Genomic DNA, 12,519 nt, shown 5'->3' with positions numbered 1-12,519 from the left:
AACAAGTAGACTACACTAAGATACATAATTCTGTATATCGGTTTTTGATTTTGATAAACAGTGTTGCCGTGGTTACCAAAAATACAAATTGCTATGAAATTCTTTCAAAATGCTACTCCTCCTACAGTTTTGGTCTGATTTCAATATAACTTGGCACACAAGTAGACTACACTAAGATACATAATTCTGTTTATCGGTTTTTGATTTCGATAAACGGTGTTGCCGTGGTAACTAAAAATAGAAATTTCTGAAATTCTTTCAAAATGCTACTTCTCCTACAGTTTTGGTCTGATTTCAATATAACTTGGCACACAAGTAGACTACACTAAGATACATAATTCTTTTTATCGGTTATTGATTTCGATAAACAATGTTGCCGTGGTAACTAAAAATAGAAATTTCTGTGAAATTTCTTTCAAAATGCTACTCCTCCTACAGTTTTAGTCTGATTTCAATATAACTTGGCACACAACTAGATTACACTAAGATACATAATTCTGTGTATCGGTTTTTGATTTCCATGAACGATGTTGTCGTGGTTACTAAAAATAGAAATTTCATTAAAATGGTTTCAAAATGCTACTCCTCCTTCAGTTTTGGTCTGATTTCAATATAACTTGGCACACAAGTAGACTGCACTAAGATACACAATTAGGTTTATAGGTTTTTGATTTCCATGAACGGTGTTGTCGTGGTTACTAAAAATAGAAATTTCTGTAAAATTGTTTCAAAATGCTACTCCTCCTACAGTTTTGGTCTGATTTCAATATAACTTGGCACACAAGTAGACTACACTAAGATCCATAATTGTGTTTATCGGTTTTTGATTTCCATGAATGGTGTTGCCGTGGTTACTAAAAATAAAAATGTCTATAAAATTGTTTCAAAATGCTACTCCTCCTACAGTTTTGGTATGATTTCAATATAACTTGGCACACAAGTAGACTACACTAAGAACATAAAGAGACTTTATCAAGGATCATTATTCTATTTATTGCTGTTGCAAAGTTTCAATTCCCAATTGCTTAAGTACTTTTCTCTTCCTTTGCTATAAGTACAAACCAGTAGAGCTTCAGTCTCGACAGAGACTTCTGGTTTTTTAAAATTATATTACGGGTTTCATTGTATGTTATTATTGCTGCATTTTTATTGTCAAAACTTGAAAAAATTCCTTGGAATACAATTTTAGGATCTGTTATAAGAATATACTATTTAAAATCGAACTAATCAATAATCAATTAACAAATTAATTAATGCAGACATTTGCTATCAATGTAAGTATGTTGTGGGATGAATGAATTTCGAACTACGCAAATATTGTTCAACAGACTTCTCATGATGGTAAGATAAATACATGTACCTCTTCTAGTCGTTTTGAAATGAAGTCAACGCGATTCACAATCTCCTCACATTTCATTAGACGTCTGCTCTGAAAGCTATTTGATATTGGAGGTAGTGAGATGTAAATGTTCTCCAAAAGATTTAATGTCTGAAAGAAAAAAGGTACAGGTTTTACAGAATGCTTAGCTATTATCTTCAGCCATTTGACTTCATTGTTTATTGGTTTCTGGATATCCCCAAAGCTTTCCATATCAGGCTATTTAATCCATTTTCCCATGTCAAGGATTTCTGACCCCCTCCCGTATACTTAGTACTTGGAGCGGAAGGGATCAGAGGCGCTGGACGCGTAGAACGATGACTTACTTGAAATATGGTATTCTTTTTAGAGAAGTAGGCAAAAGCCTGTCCACTTCTCTAAAGAAAATAGAAATATGGTTTAAATCAAGATTTGATCTTTTTTAGCATAGTTTAGATTGTTACATTATCCCAAGGTTTTCAATGTCATTTCCCACTTTTCCCCTTCTATCTTCTTCTTTGACAATGAAAAGACTATCACAAACGAACTATTCTGATACTTAAATAACATTTGCCTACAACGAAATGGACATCGTACCATTTGTTTGAAAGTTTTTATTGTCAAAAAGGTCATTTGCATTCTTCGAAAGAATGACTGCACTTAAGCAATATGAGAGTTGGATCCGATATTTTGCGCAAAACAAAATTCCAAAATTCATTAAATTTATGTTTTATAGGTATTAAACAATATTTTAAGAGCAGGTTTTTGTATATTATATATTACATGATTTCAAGTATTAAATAATGCCGAGCGACACTAGCTTTTGAGATGGGGGTCTAACAGTTTTGTCTCATTTCTATTGTTATTCATATTCATACCAGTTTTCAACGATTTTGTTACACAGAGCCGCAACTTGGCCGTTTTTCTTATTTGCACAGAATGTGTATTTTAACTTAAACTTATACATATCCAAAAGATAATGTTGACCAAGTTGCGGCTCATATCTAATTTAAAAAAAAATGTCCCCAAACTAGGGTCGAAATAGCTTCTAAATTAACCGGTCACCGAGCATCAACGATTGATATCATAATCACCTTTCTCACGTGACCTTCTGCTGTTCGATAGGCTAACGCTTTCATTGAAAATTTAATTGTGTTTAAGGGGGCCGACTATAGATTTATTGTGTGAAAACTACAATAGCGAAACTCTTCATTTTTATGCCATACGTAACTTACATTAACTTCAGTGTACATGCAAAGTTTGGGGGAAATCTACGGTACCGTCCAGGTATTTTTGAGGGACCGTCTCAAAATACAGGTATATTTACTGTAGGATTATATTGAAAAATGCCAATTTTTAGCACTTTAAAGCAAATTACACAAATACTACAATAGACATTTTGTTCAAAGTATAATATTTGATGAGTAATACTATATTATACAATATATGTAAGAAACATAAAATTCTACCGTCTTGTTACCAGAGGGGGCATCTCAAAATGCAAAAAATTTGCAAATTTTACTATTTTTATAGAGTATTACAAAATATGACGTACACAATGGATTCACATGAAACATTATAAAAAAGTTGGAGATATTCTCAAATTTCTATGTTTTAAATTTCAAGAGCGTATGTTTATTACTTTTTCCTTAATAATATTTTTATTACCCCTATCTTTAAGAGATACAGATTATCATACCGTCAAAAACACACTGCAACGACATCAACCTACCTATCAATTGCAAAATCGGTTTAAAAATCAGTTATATCAAATTGTAATTACATTTTTATACCTATACTTTTTTAATTTTGTTTAATTTTAATCATTAAGCAAAAAAAGTTGTTTTAAAACAGTAAATACGCTTCATTTTACTATGATGCGCGAAATATTGCGCAATGGAAACTATAGTCGGCCCCCTTAAGTCTCGATCTGTTGTGAAAGTATCTATCTGTCACATTAAAATCTTCTAATCGAACACGCAAGTAACTTGTATTCACCTGTGGGGAGCCTCCATTTTTCACTAGGTTTATTTAAACCCGTTTTATACCTCAAATCACTGGACCTTTAAAATATTGGTAAGCCCGTGCTTCAGTTTGGACATGGCAGTTCAGATAGAAGGACGTTTTCAAAAAAACTTCGAATTGATTTGTCTAATACACATGGCAGACTACTGAGGGTATTTCAACCCAACCCTTATTAGAATTTATGGCATGGTCCTGCTTCTCTGAGGTAAGCCTTATTTGCGTTTGTTTTTATTATTTTATAAAGTTGTAAATATCTTAAAACACACAGACACGGAATTTCTAACATATGCAACTTTAAGGGGGATGTACAAGCCATATTGAATCTAGTCTGGTGTAAAATAAAAAATACCAAGAATGCGCTTAATACTCTACTAAACTAGCCCAAAGTTACTCAAAGTGCTAATGCACTAATTACCTACTGTTAGAGACCAAAATCAGTTAATAATTAAGTTTATTTTGTTTTAATTAGGAGGAAATTAATCATGTTAGAACTGCGCAGCTACAGCATTCACGAGATGAAAAATGCATTGAATATAGTGTTAGTTTGATTCATTGATAATATGGCTACAACCATTTGTTTCGCTTTTTTTCTTGTCATTATCCCTAATTCTTGAAAATTTGATTTTTCATATGGGTGTCTTCCTGAGGCCATGTGTTCATTTCGTCCGCCATTCCTCTGTCACACAGAGTTCGAATAGCATTGGTTTTAAAATAAATGCGACCAAGATAACATCAAGACAAGAAATTACTAAGTAATAATCATTAGGTTATATTACTTACTACTTTTATTTGTTGCATTGCATCGTCTGATTAATGAAAAAAAAGCGATTTTAACCCCACTCCAGCAAATCGGGAAAAACTGTTCTGTTTACAGCTCGAGTTTCCTCGATAATATCATTCCACTGAGCACGTGGTTGGCATGTACATATATCTGCTGTGGATAGATGCGTTTATTACCATGATTATATTTAATTTTTCATGGGACAAGTCTTGATGATTTGTTGGTTTCTTTAAAACTCAAGAAAAAAGATAAAACTTGGCCTAAACATATGTGATTACGGTGGGTCTTTTTTCTGTGGCGATAGAAGTTATTTTCAAATGGGGCACTGCAAGGAGGATGCTTAGCATTTAATTTGAAAATGTTAAACAATATGCGGTGCATGAAAAACAAATTGTAATTACATGTCTTACATTCGAAAAGTTTGTATATGTGTCTATTTTGTTTAGCAGTTAGATAGAAAAAATAGGCAGTTATAGGATTTCCTTCAGGCACCTCACAAAAATAGCTAGATTGTTTGCAATGAACCACACATAGTATGGAGTAATGTTTGGACATAAAAACGCATCATGTCTCATTATGTTGACAACATTGTAAGCTCTCGCTCATTGAACATACGAAACTTGATAAAATATATTGAGTTGTTTCTTTGAAATTTAGAAGCAAGCACAATGTTTGCAAAGAAAAGTCCATTGCATATGCTATGTCTATCACGCAAAAAAATGAGAGGCTACCCCCCCCCCCCCCACCCCCGAAAAAAAAATCTGTTTGTTTTTCAAAATAGTGCCAAAGATTAAAAAAATTTGCATTACTAAGTATGTGATGGAACATGTACTAGCCTTATAAGACAATTTGTTATAAAAATATTTGGTTGCCCTCTCTCCCGATCTACTGCCTAGAAATGGCCCGACTCATTTTTTTTTACATCCCATTACATGTTTTTTTTTCTTCCGTCAACGAATATGTTTAAAATTTTAGGAATTTTTTTCTCACCTATAAATACGGACCCAATAATTTTTCCCTGAGTTGGCAGGACCACCAAACGTCATTTTAAAGATGGTATAAAATATTTATTAATGTTGATTTTTTTTCTTTACTCTGTAAAATTGTAATTTTGACAAAAAGGGCAAATAGAAAAAGTTTTTGTATTCATTAGATCTCCTAACCCACTCTGAATGATTTCATTCCTTTTCAAATGATGCTCCGCTAAAATCAAAATTGTAAATGTTTATTAGACAGAGTATACGAGGGTAGACCAAAAAGTAAACGATATATCTAAGGTATTTGATAGTTATATTATTGTTGAAATATTCAAGTATTTTTCAAAGTGTAAATTGGAGGTCTTTGATAGCATATTGCTTAATCAAAAACACATCCCTTTTCAAACTTGCTAATATATCACTGGGCAATATAACAAGTATCATATTTAACCATCTGCCTTCCTTCACTAAAACGATCTATCCAATCATTGATTGAATTTGTAGGAAGTCATTTGTCTTAATAAACTATGAACAAATTCTTATATGCTACTTCAAAGGCATTTTTAAGATATACCATAAATATTTTAGTCGTTTGTTAAACGAGTACCACTGGGGCAACCATTTATCGTCACAAGTACCTGCATAATGACGTCATTATGAGCAAAACTTTATTCAGCATATATGCTATTTTATAGAACTTGTGTTTGGCTATGTGTGCACCAAATTTGTTTCTAATCTGAATTGTGGTTTTGTAGATATAGAGAGAGTTCGCGAACTTTTTGATCACCCTCGTACTAGTAGGTACTAAATCAAGGTCATTCATATCGATTTTATGTGTTTAATTTCTTTGTGTTTCATTGGTGATAATTAAAATTTTGATATGTATTATAAGTTATCTGTGGCAAACTTACAAACTCTTAATTCTTAACTTTGATGGTGCTCATTTTTCCTTACCTGGAATCAAAGAGTTTAAGATTTTTTTCTTTGATATCAATAAGTACATTATTTAACAACTGTTCGATAATAATACTAAATAAATTACTTCAAGCCATACTATAACACATTTCCTCTTTTAAAAGTGTTCATACTATTTGAAATATTTTGCAACTGTAATTCTCTTCCACATTTAAAGATTGTTATGTCCCTCCATATTAAGAAGAGGTCTGGAAAACAAAATTCTGTGCTAAAAATAGACCACGTGCTGCTATCCATGAACTACTTTCATGGTTCTTTACACTCTTTTTGAAGACAACGATACCTTGTTTTGAACTTGAAATTATCATTTAAAAGTGTAAAATGTAGACATTTTCTCAACAAATGGTTGTAGAGAGAACATTGATGCACAGTTTGCATATTTTTTTGGATTTTTTAAGACTCTGCTGAATTCTGTAGCTGCGCAGTTCTAAGGAGCATATCAAAAGCATTTTTCTGCAAAAGTATAGGTTATATATGCACAACATGCATTCAGTTATGAATATTTATTGTATCTTTATCATAAGGACTTAAAATTTGATCAAAATATGATGTATTTTAGCCATTTGAAGAAATGTTTACATTTTGTTCTCACAGCACTAAAGGTGGCCGTACATCCCCCTTAAGCTATTCCATTTCATATTTTTAAGTTCTGTTATTTATAGTAACATTGTATTCGAAACTGTTTGAGTCTTAATTGTGCGGTGGATTGTTTGTGTCTTTATTTGTCGGTTCGATGTTCTGTAATAACTTGTGAAGTATAGCAATTATTGCATTGTACATATTGCACTGTAACTTTTCACAGCGTAAATTATATGTCTATATTATTCTGTGTATGATATTTAACAGGTCTCATAGATTATTCCTGTAAAGTTGTGTAGAGATGGCGGCCCGTACCAGTCACATCTCATAGTCTTGAACGCAAGACGGACGTGTAACCTCCTCGGCACTGGAGAGGGGGAGTGTAATCTCTTCGCACTGGAGAGGGGTGTCTGAGCCTCCTTAGCGGCAAGAGACAGAGATGGCGGCCCGTACCAGTCACATCTCATAGTCTTGAACGCAGAACGGACGTGTAACCTCCTCGGCACTGGAGAGGGGGAGTGTAATCTCTTCGCACTGGAGAGGGGTGTCTGAGCCTCCTTAGCGGCAAGAGACAGTAGTGTATCCCAAACACCGTTTGGAACCATAGACTACCGACCAAAGCAGTTTGTTTTGTTGTATAATATTTTGTTAATTAAAATGTAAAGTTTAAATGTAGAAAAGATTTTCTGTTATTTATCAAAGAGGATTTGGATCATTATTCTCTACGCAAGGTCATTATTTGACACTATCGTACTTCCAATTTCAAACTATGGGAGATTTATGTGCAAATTGTAAAAAGTTTAAAGATAATACGTCTCTTTTTTAACTTTATGCTTTTCGTTAGGGGTGTTTTGAAAGAATTCTGGTATTGACGGTGTCATTCGTAAGTACATGTATAGGCTTATGTCGCCTCTGTATTATGGTCTGCAGAGCGAGACATCTACCCCATCCCTTAATATAAAAATCATTTTAAAAATAATTCTGCACCATAAAATCAACACGACTGATCTCGATCTCTCTCTCTCTTCTCCACTTTTATTTCGTAGTGCGAAAAAATCATATGTGCTAATGTTTACATTCTACAGCCATGCGGTTTAAATGTCTCCGCCTATTTGAGGATACCTTAGTTTCGAAAGTGCTAGCGCTATTGATCTAATTGGTTAGAATATTTAAAAAAGATAGAGAGTCAAGGGAAATATTAACACTTATAAACAGAAGAAATTAACAACCGAAGTTTAACTGATGGAGTTGTCTATCCCGTTAGTACATTCTATCACTTCGCTACACCCCTCCTCACGTGCCAAGGGAGGGCACGTGTCGCAAAAACACCTGCTACACTGAGTTTGTGTATTATTTGTATATTCTGTGTGATTTGAGAGGTTTTTCTACCTTACGGGAACAATGGCATGTCCTCAAGCATGTAAATACGCATAGACTCCACAATCAGTTGGCCATTGCTGGTCATAGATTTATATATAAAAAAAGCTTTACTATTTTATAAAACCCTCGTGGCCACACACTTTGAAATAATTTTATTACTTGTTTTTCAAAGTGCGTAAAAATTTGGACAAAACCAACGAACTTTAAAAAAAGTACGTTTTGGGAACAAAATCAACGCACTAATTGAAACTTTTTTCTAAGCGCAATATATATTAATTTTTTAGCCATGGGGACACTGAAACACCTTGAAATAATATACATTTAACAAAAATTTTTGACTGAATTTTTAGTAATAGATTGCATTATTTTTGTATGTTTCGCTAAAATAATGAATTGTCATACCCTCAAAGACAACGAGGACAAAACAGGTTAAAGGTCCCTCAGCCAAACCCTTGATCTTTCTTACACAAAAATATTTATTATAACTGGTATGACATTGATATACTTTCTCTCAATAGTTTTGAGAATACACAGGTGTACATGATATAGAATAAAGAAGGTTTACTCTCATCAACATGCAATTTTGTTCAAAATACAAAATATAGACATTTCCTAGAATATTGATCCGTGCACATTTTTCTAAAACACAACATTTTCATCTATGTACGACTTTCTTCATACCAACTATAGCTGTATTCCGCCATATTTCTTTCAGATACCTTGTCTCATTGTAACGATATATACCCCAATGCGCTCGTTACACTTGAATGATTTTTAGGCTTGGGTATCGACTTGTGCACATCTTCGATGGTAAAGCATACATGTATGAGAACACCAGGTGATCAAGACATTTGATAACCAAAATAAACAACATAATAATCATATTTCTGAATGATTATTGATTTGAATGAAAGGGAAAAAAAATGCAAGTTTGGAAGAGAAATTAAGATGCATTAGTATGTATTTTTACAGTGCGCCAATTTGTGCAGAATAAACTTGAAATAAAAAGCAGTAAAATCTGCAAATACATTTTGAAATTATATCATTTGAATGGAAAAAAATAATAACCAACGTCTTTGATTTGCAGGTCCTTTGCAATTGATGCATATCGAGAAAAACTCCTCGAACGCTGTAAACGTACCCATACCTGGTAATAAGGTTACTGCATCGGTTCGAAGATGTGCACAAGTCAAGTGATATTCACCTTGAATTCCATTTATTGAAATATGCATCACTAAAAAGAAATAAACTCCATAAAAGCTCAATAGTAAACACACCGTCATTACTCCGTACAGACTAGCACGTCGATACACTTAGTCCGTGCTGATCAGATCTTGATCAGGGAAAATATCATAAGTGGAAAGAGAAGTTATTTGGTATTTGCGCGGCTGAAAGGGGGGGGGGGTAAAGTATTACAACTGCTGTTCATAAGCTATAATTGTGAATTGGCTTTCTACATGTAGTTCTAATTTACATTCTATAAAAATCATGTGTATAGTCTGCAGCTGGTTTGCGTCGCAACTGATTATTTTAATACTAATCTCAAATCTAAACTAAGTAATTTGATGTATGGTAATTATTTACTTCAAATCGTAAAAGCTATTAACCAAAATACAATTTTTTATGTGTACAACTATACGTTCTTAAACACACACACGTGGATAAAGGCCATCCACTGTGCAGATTGACATTTAGGCATTTGAATTTTTTAGGCGGGGGGGGGGGGGGGGGCGTGAAAGAATAATTGACATGACCGTTATTTAAATATTCTTGGAAGACAGACATTTCTGCCGAATTCAATTTCGAGATTTTTTTAAAATGTATCACTCCGACCACAAAGTATGTGCATTTTGAGGAATGTGACTGTTTTATAATTATGTTGTTACAGGAAGTCTTTCGAGATTTCAGTATCGCAGCCCGATAGTCTAGCTTTTTTTTGTATAAAAATAATTTCTGTAGGAGTATTTGGGAGATAATTTTAAAAGCTAGGGTAGGGATACTTGACACTGGTTGAATACGGATAATTTTTAATTGCTCTTTTGTATATTGAACTAACTCTCTCTCTCTCTCTGTGTGTGTGTGTGTGTTTGTGTGTCTCTCTCTCTCTCTCTCTCTCTCTCTCTCTCTCTCTCTCTCTCTCTCTCTCTCTCTCTCTCTCTCTCTCTCTCTCTCTCTCTCTGTAACCATCCATTAGGGCAATAATAGGTGTAAAATCCTACGCACTTTGTGCTGTACCATTTATTAAGCCTTAGAACAGATCAAGGATTTTTTTTAGACGGGATGTCGAAACTTCATAAATTGAATAATAATTTTACCTTGGACAAGAAATTAACCCAGACGCCCAAATTGAAAGAGAAACTAGAGGTATTGTGAGCTCACTAAATGAAACCCCTCCTCCCATATGGTTATAATGGCAAAGTCCATATTTTGCTGTTGTCGCTAAACCCAAAATACGTGTCGGATCAAAAAGTAAAATGGGAGGTGCACAATGGTAATATGTAATAAAAGTTTCATTAAATTTCATTAAGTCAGACTACGTGGTATAAGAGGATTTGCGGATAAGAGATGGGTACCCCAAAGCGTAACAGACAGACGGACGGACATAACGATTACTATATACCCTCCCACTTTTCAAGCGGGGGATATAATAAACGTGAAATATACATAAAAGGAATGGGAACATTGGGAACTTTCTCAAATACCTTCTCAAAGGAACCTGGACCTGGACAACAGACAAAAGAATTTTTAAAAAAGCTTATATTGTAGGTAGAATGTGGAATTCTCACGGGGAGTTTGCTCTCTCTTCCTATATGCTTTTTTCTAATAATCATTAATTATTATGTCTAGAAATTTAATTTACATTAATTCCATTTTCATTATCATTGTACCACAGAATAAAACTCGTTTAATATACCCCTCTCAACAAGTTGCATGAGGTATAATGTTTTTGACCCGTCAGTCAGTCCTTTTTTAATTCTTTATTTTTTCGGGAGTTTCCGCACTGTTACATTTAGATTTTGGCCATATCTTGAATATAGAGCTGAGCAGTTTGTCAGCGCAATTCCTCATAAACCGCTGCACATTTTCGTCAAACTTTGCAGATATTTAGGACACAATGTGTATATAGATGTGCATATTACAAGGAAATTACGATTCCTTTATTTTTTTTCTGGGAATTTCAGCACTTCGACTTTTGGGGGAGAGTGGGGTATGTGATCTTGCACACTTTTTCTATCATTGCGCATAAAATTATAAATAACTTTAAATCAAATTATATTAGGTCTAATAAAGCCAATACACAGTATTTATTTGATAATAATTGATCATAAAGAAATCCAATCTGTTTCAGACGTTTTTCTTAAATTATTTTTATGAGAGTGTTATGCATGTTTTATTACCCCCTCCCCCTCCTATCACAGGAAAATATCTTCAAAAGGTGAATTATTCGTAATATTGCATGCTTTATAATAAATTTGATGAAGTTAAACCATGTAAACATAAATTTTATTTACAACATTTACAGACAAGAGTAATTTTTATTTTTGAAAAAAAATTACTTGCATTTTTTTCAATCAACCCCACTGAGCTTTCAACCTTTGATATTTTCCCTGACCAAATAAAATGATCGGCATGGGCCACGTGTGTCCAAGCATCTTTTACTGTGGAGTTAGCAATGGATTACATGACTTCTGAGATGCATTTTTCAATAAAAGTAAAAAGGGATAATTCTCTCGACATGTGCACATCCCTGCTTCGATAGCAGTATTCAGGTAAATGTTTTTATCACTGCGTTTGGCGAGTTTTCTTGACCTGCAGGGATTTTTGCTATACAAGAATGTATACCGTGTTAGTGTATTTTCTATATTGCAGCAAATGCATTCAAAAATAATTTAATTTTCGGTATAGTTCTATTTTTTGTTGAATTTTTACTTTTCAAACATGTAAACATTTATTTGGTCAGTTTATGGACTTCTAAAAGCTATGCCATCGGAGATGTGCACATGTCGACAGCCAGGCTAGAAAATCACTCAGGTGAAACAATTGTACAAGGCTATATATAGCAGGTACAGGTGACCAAAAATATTCAATTAAATATGGCGGAATCAAAGAAATATGGCGGACAAAGGCGTACAGGAATTTAGTAAGTCGTACGTACAAAGATGAAAAATGATGGCTTTTTAAGAGTTCATGTCAGCTTTAATATAGTCAATACTATGGCACGCCAAATTCACAAAAATGAGATAATCATAGTTTCACAATCGATAAACTAGGTTTATCGGTTGTAAATTATAGTTTACAAACCGTAAACTATAGTTAACAATGTTAATCTATATTTCACATCTGTAAACCATAGTTAACGCGATAATCTATGTTTCACACCGTAAACTATACTTAACACCGAAAACAATCATTTGCAATTGCAAAACATAGATTATCTGATTAAT

This window comes from Saccostrea cucullata, unplaced genomic scaffold (assembly GCF_032062105.1).
Source record: "Saccostrea cucullata isolate Sc308-1 unplaced genomic scaffold, CSIRO_AGI_Scuc_v1 ctg4952, whole genome shotgun sequence".
In the NCBI taxonomy this organism is placed as follows: Eukaryota; Metazoa; Mollusca; class Bivalvia; order Ostreida; family Ostreidae; genus Saccostrea; species Saccostrea cuccullata.
The sequence above is the reverse complement of the archived record's forward strand: the minus strand, read 5'-3'. Positions refer to the sequence as shown.